This window comes from Saccostrea cucullata, unplaced genomic scaffold (genome assembly GCF_032062105.1).
Source record: "Saccostrea cucullata isolate Sc308-1 unplaced genomic scaffold, CSIRO_AGI_Scuc_v1 ctg4606, whole genome shotgun sequence".
In the NCBI taxonomy this organism is placed as follows: domain Eukaryota; kingdom Metazoa; phylum Mollusca; class Bivalvia; order Ostreida; family Ostreidae; genus Saccostrea; species Saccostrea cuccullata.
Genome location: NW_026926036.1, coordinates 45,024 through 58,859, shown reverse-complemented (window position 1 = coordinate 58,859; position 13,836 = coordinate 45,024). Strand labels below are relative to the sequence as shown.

Sequence of the window (13,836 nt, the reverse complement as noted above, 5' to 3'; positions counted from 1 at the left end):
GATTACAATATGCTCATGGAAACTGTAACACAATAACTTTATTAAATAAATGTTAAATGTTTTAAAATCAGGTAATTTAAAGTGTATTGATATAGTGTTTATTATCATGAATATAAGTATTTCTGTCATTTAGATTAATGTGAATACCTTAAGTTTTGAAAAAAAAACCTTTATACTTACAAAAATGGCAACACTGATCTGTGCTTTTAACGGTTTCAAACTTTGAGTCAATGTTACAATTCTCATTTTCACTAATGAAAGAAAAAATTCAAACAATGGTAAATTCAATGAAATACATTAAGTCTATGAAAATGAAATTTCATGAACAAAAATTTATATATACCTTCTTCATTTTTGGAATACATTCCACGGTCGGTTTGTATCAAAATGACACTCTTGAGGTCATCATACTGAATAGGTGACACAATTGAATCTCCACCGTATGATAGTTTGACTCTTAAGTTCTTTGAAGATGTCAAATCAGGCGGTACCTAAGTAAATAGATAGGCTTTGGTTATACGTACATGTATATTGTTAATATACGTATTAATGTACATATATTATGGCAAGTTTACATATTACATGTATATATACAAACATGTATATTGTAGATAGATTTCGGTTATATGTAAAGGGAATTATAATGTTTACAAGATAAACGTATATATTCTTGATGTACATGCAGTGTACGTATGAAACATATATACATGTAAATGTACCGGGTATATTGGTATGACGTGTATTGATTTACTTACATTTAACATGATATTATGCTGCTTTCCTACAACAAAATTAAAAATAAAATTAGGAAAGGCTCTGCATTTAAAGAGGAATGTTTGTAGAGTTAATGATTGAGGGTTCATAGCAGAAAAGTCTGCAAAATTTTTTAAGGATTTACATGTATGATTGGTGGAGCTGTGATAAGTGTATTTATGAAGATACGTCGGGATATTTAAAACACTCTGACAAACTGTGTTGAATTTTTTTAAACATTGGGAAACTCAACCGATGATCATATACACTGTAGCTGAAAAAGAATATAAAAACACGAACTGCGAAACGTACGTTTTTGAACGATAAGTAAAATTCAATGTTTTTTTTATAGTAAATGATAAGCAGCTTTTTTTTTTAGTAAATATAAAAAACAAATATATTTTTGAATGAAGTAAATACTAGTATATTGTGTATCTCGTAATTTATAAAGGTAAAGAACATTCTGATTTATAATCTTTTTAATGTTTAGATAACCTTTAATTCTAAATAACTTCTCACTCCTCAATCCCATACACAAAAACTGAAACTTATATGTATAGAACAACCCGGTCCTTCGGACTGCAATAAATCTCACTTTCGTCGACATGCATGTACATGTACCCATGAAACCTGCCTCCGTTTTACTCAATTTTTTTGATAACGATCATATAGTACGAAATTGAAGTCATATATTGCGTTGCTATTTATTTCTTAAATAAGATAATTGCAAGAAAGTTATTTTAATTTTATTGAAGTTACCAAATTACTAAATATTGTTAAAATTACCAAAAGTGACAGTAGAAGTGTTTTGACGTATTGATCTTCCATCCTTTACCAGTTCTAACATTAAATTTTGGCTTCCACGTTGTAACAGGTGACAGTTTACAATTAAAGGGGATCCTGGTCGCACTATTTTTGGAAATGCGGCTAGCAATTTGCTACAAAGAACAAGAGATAATGATTGAAAAACTTTACTGTTTTACATTTATATCAATATTTTGTCTAAAAACGAATATTACCTAGCTGATACTGGATAAAATCCTATCCAGACCAACAGGAAGCTTGACAATATCCATAAAACCAGACATTTCTAAAATAGAAAAAAATATACAGTCATGTTAAACACTTTAATTACATTTTGTTAAAGCAATATGAGCAGCATTTTTGAGAATTTTATTTTGCTATTCTGATAAACCTGAATGTAATACTTTATGTTCAATTAGACCTAAATGAAAGGTTTATGTACAATGGAATGTATAGACAAGTATGTTATACATGTATAAGAATTCATTATTATACAGGTCGATAATAATGTAAATTTTCTTCATTCAAGGCATATTAATAGTTCTTGAGCAACAGAAGTTTAAAAATATTCTTTTTGTGTTATTGAAATAGTTAATTACAATACTGTAACAAAAATTGTCAGCATCAAAGTTGCAGCTCAAATTGCTTTAATTAAATTTTGTCATGCTGTAAATTCTAATACAAAATTTACTTCTTTAATTTTGCATTTTTTGCCACCCGGTTAATTCAAAGATTTCAACATAACAGTCTCCACACTTTCAGACAACGACTGTGGCTATGATCTAGGTTTGAATATTGAAAACAAATTACATGTTCATGACGTTCTATTTTGATTTCAGAAGCAATCAGAAATCCATTATTTTCAAATGTTTCATAAATTTTTGGCCCGTCAAAAACGACTTCATTTGAAAAGGGTAACTTTTAAGCCATATCCTTACAGAAAGTCTTCGATAAAGATCATTGTACAATAAAGCTGAATTTCACCAGTTAATGAAGTCGTAGTCTGTGTTGGAGGTCAATGACAAATATTAGACTATATCTAAGTAAAATCACACTTTCATCCTCAGAAAAAGGAAAGCTACAAATAAAAATATAAGAAATTGCCATTGACTTATTTAAGGAGTATACCAAAACTGTCTCAGCAGGGAAACAGATCTGTGTGACTCAAGCAACCATTACAACCCTTGACTTTTAAAGCAGTAAAATGGTCGGTATATTGAACAGGAAGGATGGAACTGGGATGGATAATTATCCAAGAAAAATATTAGGAACGACATATTATTGAGTTAATTTTGACATAACTACCATCATCTCTTTCGCATCCCAACAATTTTAACACCTTAATGTTATGCATATAAAAATTCAAGCTCTCTCTCTCTCTCTCTCTCTCTCTCTCTCTCTCTGATAAATCTGGAGCATTGTCAGTTTCAAAAGAAATTGCATAGATGAATATAGAGCAGGAAAGAAAAAGCGGTATATTTTATTGAAACATCTTTTTGTTGTATACTTTCTAAAAGTCTTCTTTTTCCATTTTTAATGTAAATAGACTTTCTTAAAAATAAATTACTAATATGGACTGTATATTTAAAAGGGTAAAATGAATACAAACCATGTTGATGTATCAAATAATCCACAGCTCTCTATTTTCAGGACAAAACAGAAATGAGCTAAGCGCAGAATATGCATGAAGCATGTGCTGTGCATGCACACAAAGCATCATTTAATAGATTGCTTGATACTCTTCACATCGTCTCAACACCAACGTTAGAGTCCTTCAAGTCACAGTTGGACTCATACACGAGGTGTCAGCTGGCTACAAGTACCTCCTAAACATGTCAGTTTTTAGCTTTTTATTGGACAAAGTACCCTTGGATTTTTACTATTTAGCTTTGTCTGAAACGTGGCAGTACCGGAGTCAGTATAACGATCTACTAAGAGTTTAATTTGTATGGAAGAAGAACCATGCAAAACCTTGCTAGTAAAGGCATTAATTTAAAAAATAAATAATAAAGATGTAAAATGTAAGAAACTTTTATTGTTTATTTTTATTGCTGAAATTTTGATTGTATTTCATCTCAAATTTTCAATTCTCAATAGAACAGAACATCAGAGTGTCAAATGTTAACGAAATTGAAGAGAAAACTATTGTATTATCGGAGGATACTTAGAAAGTTCTTGGCAATATATAGACCAAAAATAAATTTAAAGATAAATTAATTTTATATAAATCTTTCTTTACGTTCTCAATATTCTGGCATTTTAATCCCTTTGCAACGTCGTTAAGAGGGATAAATGTATAGTAACACAATCTCACGTGTACGAGTATGTGTTTGTGGAAAGTGAGATCATAGTGCTCTGAGAAATGAAATTAACGTACGAGGGACGAACTTCCATAAAACAAATAAGATTATAATTCACTGTTAAATAATTTTTTAAAGTATATAACTCTCTCTCATTTTAATGCATATCTGCCACTGTTCAGCCCATGCTCGAATCACGTGATCCAAGCTGTCACCTGACATGCTCCGAAGCATTCTGTTCAAAGAGGCTAAAATATTTTTCCGAGTCTTATATTTCATATCATGCAAGCTAATTTTTATGATAAGAAGAGTTCATTTGTCAGAAATGACCAAATCTCGGAAATAAGATGGTTGGATAAAGGTAACGTTTCCCAGAAAGAGCATTTGACCATCACAACCCAAGTCCTCTGTCTTGGGAACGTCGATTATCCAATATGGATATATATATAGTAAAGGGGCCTTCTTTTTGTCATAATAAATATGTTTAAAGTCTAGAGTAAACAATATTTTAGGGATTTTATAATAATATTATTGTTAAGATATTCAACTTTGTTTCTAGCTGTAACTTCGTGATCTTTCATAACAATCCGCCCAACAAAAGACACGTCTCTTCCCCAGCTTGCTTTCGCTATACTACAAAACAAACGTCATTTTTAATCATCTCCCTCCCTTTACGAGAACAACCAATCAAATATATGATTGAACGTCTGGAATGTCTATTGTCTTCGTTATCTGTGTACAAAATATTATAAGATGCATCAAAGGAATATTCAAGTTAAACGTTAAGCTTTACAGCCGTTCGTTTCTCGAGTGACAATCTTACTTTTTTGTCACGAGTCACCTACATATTGACGTTATTTTTACATTGTGACGTCAAAATGATGGGGAAAATCATTACATTTCATATGGTGTTTATAGAACATGTGCATGACTATAGATGTGCCAAACATTTTGATCTGAATTGTTGTTTTGTAAATATAGATATAGTTCGCGAACTTTTGGATCACCCCTCGTATTTTTTGGATTGATGTAGAATATTGTCTTGATTTATAGATATAGTATTTGCGAGGGGATGCTCTGCTTTGTGATGATCTTGTTATATGTATCAGGAAACATGTATTCATGACGACCTTGTCATCTTCTACATTTGGTAAATTACAGCCAACCAATTTATATTATATGGTATCAGATAATTGTCCGAAAAAGGAATGAAATACTATTTTTGTAGAGCTTTTTAGCTCAATGAAACACCATTTTTGTAGAGCTCTTTGGTTCAAAATTAATTGATAGCATTTCTCTTTTCCCCTCATAATTATTAATATATCTTATTAAATTCATAGAATTTAACAATGATAGAAAGTTTGTATGCCTGACGCTTTGATATAAGCAGTTGATCCTGATTTAGTCAGATTGCATGCTAGAAGATTTTCAAATGTTCTCCAAAAAATTCAATCTAATTATCTCTTTTAAGAGTCATGATACATGTAGTCAGATTTTAATTTAAACAACCTCAGTAACTTCCTGTTAAATCCCAACCCTTTCTCAGTGTTGAATGGGGGTAACAACAGGGAAATGTTATTTAATTTCGGAATATGTAGAAAATTAAAACAAATATTTTTTAAGAGTATAGTCTCGAAATTATCGAAACTAAGTAACGGAAAGGGGGGATATTCCCCGCAACGGTGAGAAGCTCATCTTCCTTAATACGTCACAATACCTCAGTTTAGCATAAAACATTTCTAAGTTGTTTGAATTCTTTTTAATAATAACTCTGGGGTTTAGAGGAAATAATATCAGGGACGTTTAAAATAATATTTGAACTCTTAGATGTTTTATTCCTCCTCTACATCCGTTTAATGGTTGGATGTGGCTAGAATGGGGCCATAAGGGGGGTCTTTCATATTTACAGAAAAATGGAAAACCTGTAAATTTGTACATGTATAATCAATTACATGAAATTTTTTACCCTTGAACAGCTTAAAATTGTCTACAAACTTTTCTAAATTTATTTCGTTTTTTGATATTTTGTCTTTGTTCATTTTAATGGGACACAGGGAAAGGACGGACATACAAAGCTGATAGGCCCCACAAGAAAAACTCTTGCTATGATATATCAGGACATGGCCGGTTTTTCAACATTCCAACATTTGCCAAAATGGAAAGTGACAAATCAATCTCTTATTAAGATATTCATTTATAAACAGATTTAGACAGAATTATTACCCAGGCTGGTGTCATGTTACAGAAGAACTAACGACTAAGGCCAAAACCGTTAGATGATTTTGAAATTTTGCAAAATTAATGAATGATTTTAAAACTGCTAATTATGAAAATATCCTTCTACATTCCATTTCAAAAGTTTAAAATTATTTTCAATTCAAGGCAAATAAGAAAATTATGAGAAGAATAAATTTTGGTCTTAGTCGTAAGTGCTTTTGTAAAACGGACCCCTGTACTTTTGGGAATAAAAGTATGTGTCTTAAAGTTTAATGTTTTGTAAGAACTTTATAGTTTGAGAAATAATATACATGTGTATGTACCTTTTAAATCAATTTCCAGAGAGCAAGAGCTACTTACAGCCTTTTTTGGCCTGGAAATTTCCGAAAAAAACAAAACTGCTCAATTTAGGTTGAAAATGCAATATTTATCACTTGGACTGTTGGTTACCATGTATCTATTGAACATGACCTAAGTTTCCCTTTAGTCAATGCATTCTGACGTCATAATATGCGTCATTTTCCCAATATCCTTCAAATTTCTTTGAAATGGCCTAAATTGAATCATAGATAATCAATATCTTATATAGAGCACAACCTCGGATCCAAAATATGCAGTAACATAATGAAAGATCTATTCCTGAAGATAAAAAAAAGTGTTTTAATTTTTAGATCGCGGACTGTGCTCATATTATAATTTTTCGCTGAATGTAGTCAAATACGCGTATTTTCTGCTGAATTCAACAACAATGCAATTTCTCAAAGCATGATTTCCAATATTTTGATTCTCAAAAAGAAATTTTATTATAGGAAATAAAAGCACTCTATTTATTCTCTGCTTTATTTTGATATACGAAATGGGAAAGAGGGTGATAATTTATCAATTGATATAAGAACAGGGTCATTTTATGCATAAAGTGAACCTAGCTCTTTGATTTACTTTTTTTCTTCAAATACACAGCAAATCCAATTATATAAAAATCGAATGTATAGTTTTATCTTTGCACTGTCACCACTTCATGTGCATGTGTGATGCCAACATTTGATATCGGTTGTGGTGGAGAAGTTAGCACCCCCTGTCGAATAGTCGCAAGCGCTATGAGCAGTTTGTCTTCATGAATTGGATAAGAAGTAATCTGTAGACAAATTCCGATTATCAAAATAATAGTTTAAGAATTTTATGTGCAAATGTCACCCTACTTTCAATCTCCTGACAGGTTTTACGAAGTCATTGTTTCGACAATACTTTCCACGAGTTGTTAACACCCTTCTGTCATATTTTTAAACAAAACTTTTTTTTCTGAATCCGGTACCTTTGCTACGAGCGGTAGATAAGGATACAATGCAATATAACTCACTAATTTTTAAATCTCACCATTTTGCGCTGGCAATTACATTGATTTTTTCTGATATGCTTTATGATTAACGTTTGACAAATCAATAAGACATATTTGAAATTGTCGACGATTTTTTCTATTTTTTGATCATGACAAGGAGTACACGGCGGTGGTCACTGCTCGGCAGGAGTTGCTCATTCCTCCATGGCACCTGATCCCACCTCTGATGATTTGGAGATTTGTGTGTGTTCTGCACCTGATTTGTATTGTTTAATGGAGTTTTGAGCTTGAATACTGTTCGTTATCTCCATATTATCATCAATGTTTTAAGCAGTTGTTTGATGTCACTCAGCATTGTATCTTGTCACAAACTCTCTGATGTATAATAATCCAAAGGATCATAAATATATATTTGTATAATAAGTAAATTGCTTTAATTATCAGAAAGGTATCTTTCTATATGTTTACTGTATGCTTTAGTGGATTTATGTACACTGTATATTGTTCTTACTTTAGAAAAAATAAAGAAAAAAGATCTCAAGACAATTGATAGAATTTCTTAACTACTAATAGTTGCAGTATTTTACAAAGGTTTCCCTTTTCGGTCTGAAATATTGTAATCATAATCGCCAATGTACATGTGTTCCAATTTTACTATTAAAAACACTTGAAAGTACCGAAAAAATCCCCTTTTATGACATTAATTGTTTACACTCTATTCATAAAGACAAAACATTATAAGACCAAGAGCTCTTAGTTTAGCATGCCAAAATATTTCCTTTATTTTTCTAAAAAAAACATTGATTATATAATTGATAAACAAATTGTAGTTGTAAATGTCAAGTAAAAGAAACCTCATATTATTAATGTTAAAGTTTTTACAGTCCAAATATAACTTTCATCTTGAATCTTATTTGTAAAGGCTTACTTTGAAAATTCCCTTCGGGTATATATATCAATGTTTGACTTTTTTATCTGTATGCAATTTTCTGTAGAAAAGAATCGTTTAAATGATCAACGCTAGAAAAAATGAATATTGTTGCATGCCTTTTTTTTATTTGGTAAGTATTAATTTTTTCCACGCATCATTTAAAGATTAAGAAAATAGTATGAATTTGCTGTGTTTTAAGATCAGAGTCATTCCCCAACTGAATTTCTTTATTCATATTTACGACTTAATATAAATCAATTAATATCCTGATCAGAGGAGATCACAATGTCAAAGAACCTAGGAATAGGATAATGATTACTAATTTCGGAGTAAGAAGTTAGAAAGATTTTAATTTTGTTCCTTTTTTATTTTTAAAAATTTACAGTTACCCTATTCCCATTCGCCTAACCACCGGATGAACAATCAATTTTCGCCAAACTTTCAGTAGACACAACCAATGCAGCCAATACCACATTAACCCATGGGAATCACTCCCTTTGGCTGCCTGGCAGGTTCAACTTCAGTATCTCAAACACATTTCCATCCAATTATGGAATCTTTACAATATCAATAACACATGCAGCAGATCTGGTCATGGAAATTCATGAGCTAAGAAGAAGTAACATTTTTAATGCACACTCTCTGAAAGATCTAGGCACGGACTACATCCTGGTGTCTTCAAGTTAAATTAGCCAAAGGTATACATGTCGAGTTTCATCCAGCTCCCGAACAGACATGGTGGTAAATATATAAGCCCTTCCAAGGTTGCAACATGCCTTTACCATGTATGATACCAGCAGAAGAAGTTGGCATTGTATTTTAAAAACAGGAAAATTATTGAAATAAGCAGCGCTTCTCCACTGTACCAAACCGTTATAGCTTCTTCTGATACACTTGTCATCTTTTGTAAGGATGATTCTATTTTTCAAGTCCTGCCAAAGAACAGCTGTGGATTAAATTTTCAGATGCCTTGCCCAATATTTATTTCCACTAATGTTAGCGATTGCAAGGCAAAAATAAAAACTGTGTAGTCGAAAAGACAAATTATATCAGGATTAATCGCAGCATTCATACTATCACAAACTTTTTTGTAGTACCATTAGAAAGGGGACAAAGTCTGACCATTCAGTCAGAATACGATGTTTGTGTATTGTTTGCTGACAATTATCATGATAATTCTGGAAATTCTGGCACTAGAACAGAAATGCTCTCATCATTGCTCTATCAAAGAACATTGGCAATACCTGAAGCAACTCTTTTGACAGATATCGTAAACGTTGTCTAAACGCAAGAAAACAATACATTTAGGTTAAACACAACATTTAAAAAAGATGAAAATTAATCCATCGACGTGATGCTTATTGTGCTACTGCGACAAGGGAATACGGTTTATACGGTCCAAGGGAATTGGTCTCAACATTCCGTTGTGGGATTCGAACTCGAAACATAAGGATTAAAGTCTTACTCCGTGACTCTCTAACAAATGCTGCAACCACAACGCCACGAAGCTTTTAAGGGGGGGGGGCGGGTTAGCTAGCCAAATGTCCTTTGAATTTTTGTCGCTATGCTAGTGCGTACATCTGTACGTATATCAAAAAAATATATGAACTTGTCAAAATTGTTAAATCTAGATTCTAAAGAAACTAAACGTATGACCTTCATTTTTTGTTAAAGCATTTCTTTTTGTACCGGTGATGATATTATATAAATATTGCATGTAGTTGAGTGTAACATTGAAAATGTTCACCCCAAGAAAACCATTGTCAACCGAGGCACAGCTTAAAATAAAACGTCACAATGGTGTGACCGTCATTGTAGGTTTTGACAATATTGAATCTCCCGTTTAACTAAACACTCAAAAACATCATCGTCTGGCAGAAAAAAAAAACGTAAACCGAACTGGACAATGGAAGAATGTTTACATCTAACTAACGCGTTTATTCACCTGTAATAAGAAAATTTTGACGGCTAAATTCGGCGCCGGAGTGACCACTCAAAAGAAGAGGGAAGTTTGGAAATCTATAACTGATTCAATTAATGTTGCCAGCAGTTCGAACTGTTGAAGAAGTCGAAAAGAAGTGGCACAACATCCATATGAGGAATGCCCTTCTAAAGCAACAATTGAAAGACTTCAATAAAAAAGACATTAAACTTTTTTTTAATTTTCAAACATTAATGTTTACTGAAAATAAATTATATTTGACAATGGTAATTATAATAAACAAGTGTTGGCTCTAGAAATGATTCATTGTAATGTGATTTCTGTAAGCTCTACCATCCAGATTGTCAGGGACACAGTTGTTGTTGTCAGCATCATCTTCATCACTGCCCTCATCAGAATCATCGTCGTTTTCCCCATCCTCGTCAATGATTGGCGTGTTGAGCAATTTTTCTAAATTATGAAGTACCGTGCAGGCCATACTAATCTTGCAAGCCCTGTCTGGACACAACCTTACCTCAGAATGTAGTATATGTAAACGTCTTTTCCGTTGTCCTATGGTTCTCTCCACAATGCACCTCGTCACCTTGTGTGATATATGAATGAAAAATAAATAAATAATTGATTAATGAAACATGAAATAAAGGAAATAACTAGTGGGAAGGTAGGTTCTAACTTCTAACTTAAAAATGCAAACTTTTTTTTCGAGTGGCGATAATTCGGTAATTGACTGTAAATCAACAAAAAAATGGAATGAAACAAGTTTATACGGTATTACATGATTAATAAGGCATATTTACCCATTGTATCTTCTTTCCTGTTGGGTTGCAGGGTTAAGGAAGGGAGTCGGGATCCAGTTCTTGCACGGATAGCCACTATCACCGAGAAGGTGACATTTAACAGGAATTAGTCCGGGTGAAATAATTGGCTAATGCCACTTTCTCGCAAAATTCTTGCGTAATGTGTTGACCCAGTCCACTTGGCAACTATGTCCAGTATATGACAATGTGCGTCCACGACAAGTTGCACATTAACACTGTGGAAGTTTTTTTCTATTAACAAATTCTTCTTCATTGACTGTAGGACGCTATATCCTAAAATGGGTCCCATTGATAGCGCCGAGCACTCCCGGAAAATTGGCGATTGCGTGAAAGTCTGTCTGGTGCCGGTGAATTGTCTGAGCGTCGGTTGGAAATTAATCTTTGAATGATATGCGTTCGAGTTAAGGCTGTAGAGACCTTCTGCACAATTCTGGACACGGTGGATTGGTGAATTCCGAAGTCATCCCCGTTACCTAACTGCATTTTTTATGTTGCGATTTAGCGAAGAGCTATATCATGACTTGTGAATTAGTTGGTATGCTACAATTTTGACTTGTTGCTGGTGAAACGAAATCTTCAATCAGCATCCAAATATGTTCAATTCCATTTCTATCAATACGGTAGCATGTGATAAGTCCTACAGCATTGTATCCCGTAAAGGGATCTAATTTCGGCTTCAAAACACGGCGTTGCCTTTGCTGTCTTGCAGCCATTTTGCTGTCAGTGGTAAGCAAAATGCTTAAAAACTTAAGATAGGATTCTTCTCACATTTCTTGTATTTAAGAATTAATGAAATTTTCACAGAATCAAGAGGACAACATCACTAAGTGATGGTATCAGCGAGATTAAATTTGACCTTGAATATTAGAGGTAATGTCAGGTCAAAGGTTATTACCTTTTCCCTGGACATTAAGAATAAAAAATTGCTGTTTCCAATCATGCGATCCCTACTTGTAATTCAAAAGATTAAATGTTTTTCTTTTTACATAAAAAGATACTACCATATAGTGCCTATAAGATGATATTACCAAATTAACATGGATAATTTAAATAAAATGGATATTTGCCTCCACTTTTCTTAGTTTTTAGCATTTATTAGTTATTTTTATAAGGCTTCCTAATGTTAACTTTTTCCAATTTTCACATATAGTAAATTTGTTTCATAAAGGTACAAAATGATACAAAAACTAAAAGTTTTGATCGGTTACTAAGAGAAAAATAACACTTTTTACGGATTTTTGGCTCAAATCTGTACTTAGATTTGAAGCATTTAAAAGCCAACATAGTTCTAGTATGTGTGAAAAATCTTATTTATTTGATATATTTTGAAACTTTAGTCCCTTATGATTAATTTAACTTACATTTGAAAATTTTGTCTAGTCTTTGATTGCATAAAAATTATTACTTAATTCAATGTTCTATTATAATTTTGAGAGGCAGAAAAGAAGATATTTTCATACGCCACCATTCCGCCAAAGATATAGTCCCTGCTAGTTTTCAAACGCAGTTTACCATTTCTATTTAAAGTTGTATAATTGTTATGAGGAATGAAAAATATGGTCTTTTAAATATCTTACATATAACTAGAGGTACTGTGAGCGATGAGCTCACTAAATGATACCCCCCGCCTCCCATATGGTTATAACTAGTGAAAAAGTCCATGTTTTCCTGTGGCCGGGAAACCTAAAATATGTGTCGGATCAAAAAGTAAAATAGGAGGTGCACAATGGCAATATGTAATAAAGATTCTGTGAAAGTTGCATCAAATTTCATTCAGTGGTATGAGAGGAGTTGCGGATAAGAGATGGGTACCCCAAAGCGTAACAGACGGACGGACGGACAGACGGAAGGACGGACGGACAGACGGACGGACGGCTAGACGTACAGACGGACGGAATTAACGATTACTATATACCCTCCCGCTTTTCAAGCGGGGGGTATAAATACCCTCCCGCTTTTCAAGCGGGGGGTATAAATATATAAAAAAAACTATCAACAAATGTACTTTGATTATTCCATCTAATCAGAAACCAGAGGAGAATCCTACCTTAAGACAAAGTTAGGGATTGTTTAACTTTAAGCATATTCTAAGACATATAAGTAAGAATAGGAAACGTCATGCAATCCACTTACAACGTTAAGTGACGTACTAAGTAAAAAACGTCAATCTGCTTAAGGTAAATCGGTACTTAAGAATATACTTAACAGAATAAAAATTTTATGCATACGAACCCTGCTTTTCATTCCCACAAAAAAAAATAGAAATAAGACAAAGATTTTGAATGTAAATTTGTTATTATAGCTGAGCACGAATTATTGCACTCCACAACTTTCACTTCAAAGTGCCGAGCGCATGGCGAAGAAACAGTTGCTACCAATTTTATCGACTAGGTCAGTCGCGACCGAGATACGAACTCACGACCTCCCGATCACGGAGCGAGCGCTCTACCGACTGAGCTACCGTGAACGCTCATGATAATAGAAATTGACATCTAATTAAGTAAGGCATGTCAATCTTTGCAAAGTTCGATCTTTTCGTTTGAAATGCAAATTAGTTTTTTTTTTAAATTGTTATTTTTACTCTGAATTCAACACTTTTCTATACTATGTGTTTGAAAAATTTTCTGTGTATTCCGGCTATAAATTTTCACTATTTTGTACTTTATATTTTTGTTCTTTAATTTTCCTTTTGTAAACAATAATTTCTTATTTGTATTCCATCCTATTCTATTTGA

The 13,836-nt window shown here is 32.7% G+C and overlaps 1 long non-coding RNA gene across 1 annotated transcript; it reads right to left on the bottom strand.

The window, feature by feature from the left end:
• Nucleotides 1-377: 377 nt before the first annotated feature.
• LOC134270447 (uncharacterized) lies at nt 378-1,834 on the bottom strand. Its single transcript, XR_009992828.1, has 4 exons — nt 1,773-1,834; nt 1,540-1,691; nt 756-781; nt 378-491 (listed from the first exon to the last, which is right to left on the bottom strand). It is a non-coding gene; the product is annotated as an uncharacterized LOC134270447 (long non-coding RNA).
• Between the last annotated feature and the right edge of the window lie 12,002 nt (nt 1,835-13,836).